The sequence below is a fragment of the Lampetra fluviatilis genome, chromosome 62, assembly GCF_964198595.1.
Source record: "Lampetra fluviatilis chromosome 62, kcLamFluv1.1, whole genome shotgun sequence".
Lineage (NCBI taxonomy): Eukaryota > Metazoa > Chordata > Hyperoartia > Petromyzontiformes > Petromyzontidae > Lampetra > Lampetra fluviatilis.
Window position 1 is genome coordinate 1,861,377 of NC_136336.1, and position 1,773 is coordinate 1,863,149.

The following is a 1,773-nucleotide window of genomic DNA, read 5'->3' on the forward strand; positions in this document are numbered from 1 at the left end:
CGAGCACTTGTGTGTACATATGGTGTCTTTGCGTTTGATGGCGTGACCCCGCGGCGTGGAGGCGGTGGCACGGGGCGGTGGGGTGACGGGCCGACGGAGAGGGTGACGTGGTGCCCGCCTCCCGCCCGCGACGGCCCCGGCCGCACGGCCGCCCCGGCCGCTGCGGATGGGGGGCCGGTCTTGTTCGGAGATGGAGGCGGACGAAGCGACAGATTGACGGTGCTTGTCTTGACGGCCACGCTTCTGCTGTCAAATACACGCGCGCGCGTCTTTGTCTTTGTGTGCGTGCGCTCGCTCGCGACTTGATTGTTCCCCCGCTGTGAATTTGCTTGGTTTGGATCACATTAACAGCCGTGTCTGCCACAGCTGCTGTCACCAGCTTACGGTGGTCAACTGGCAAGTCTACCTTGTTTTTATATTTATATTATGCATTTTAGAAGTTTTTTGTATGGAATGTTATTTAATCGTCCCGTGTCCGCCGGTATATAGCTTCTTAATGGGCGCATTATAAATGTGCGGCGGGATTATGCTGAAGGTTTCCGTCGTGTTCATCCCCGCGCTCATCATCTCGTCGCTGCACATTGTTTACGAACGTCACTGCGCGTCAAGTTGATGTCGTTAACCGCGTGAGAAACGCCAGGATACGTCTCGTTTACAAGAGTGACCTTGGGCATTAAGTCTGACAGCTTTGGGGAAGGGGGGCCGTGATGGCGGTGCATTGTCCCAGTTGGGGTCATTTTCAGGCGTCATTTTCTTCGAATTTGGCAAATGTGGACGGACCCCGTCACCGGCACACAATGGCCAACTCTTGCCAATGACGCCGGGGGATCTTCCACGCGGCGTTGTCTTATTGTTGCTGTGGTCTTTCGCTCACCGCAGTAATAATCGGGGCGGCCGCTGGATTCGAACCGCGAGCTTCTGAATTCGAGCCTGCCGCGAAACCACGTGGCCGCGGTGATGTCACCCGAGTTGAAAGCAACAAGGCAGTCGTGCTTCACGATTTCTCGTTTCCGCGTGAAAAGTTTTTTTTAAAGCGGCGATTGAACCCCAAGTACCAACGTCTGCGTACGTGGTGTAAAATTGTACAAAACTTATTGGCCTTCTGTTCATCAGTGATCCTGTTACTGCCCCACCCCCTCCATGATCCTTCATAAAGTACTCCCAAGACTCACACGGCAGTCTCAGTCTTCGTCTTGCTGCCTTGGTGGTCCTGTCAGAAGTTGAATGACACCCAGCGCGATGACGTCACCCCCCCAACCACCACCCGCGACATCTCACAATACGCCTCGGTGACGTCATCGCGCACGGCCCGAATCTAACGCGGTGACGTCACGCTCGTCCCCACCCCCCTGCTTGCAACGTCGCCTCATGCCCTGCGCGATGACGTCACAACGCATGTAAAGTACCCGGCGGACGCACGTCACCCCCCTCAACCACCACCACCCACGACGTCTCACAATTCGCCTCGGTGACGTCATTACGCACGCCCAGACCCTAACGCGGTGACGTCACACGCTCGCCCCCACCCCGCCTGCCTGCAACGTCGCCTCACGCCCTGCGCGATGACGTCACGACGCATGTAAACGACCCGGCGGACGCACGTCACCCCCCTCAACCACCACCACCCGCGACGTCTCACAAAGCGCCTCGGTGACGTCATCGCGCATGGCCAGAACCTAACACGGTGACGTCACACGCTCGACCCCACCCCGCCTGCAACGTCGCCTCACGCCCTGCGCGATGACGTCACGACGCATGTAAAGCACCCGGCGG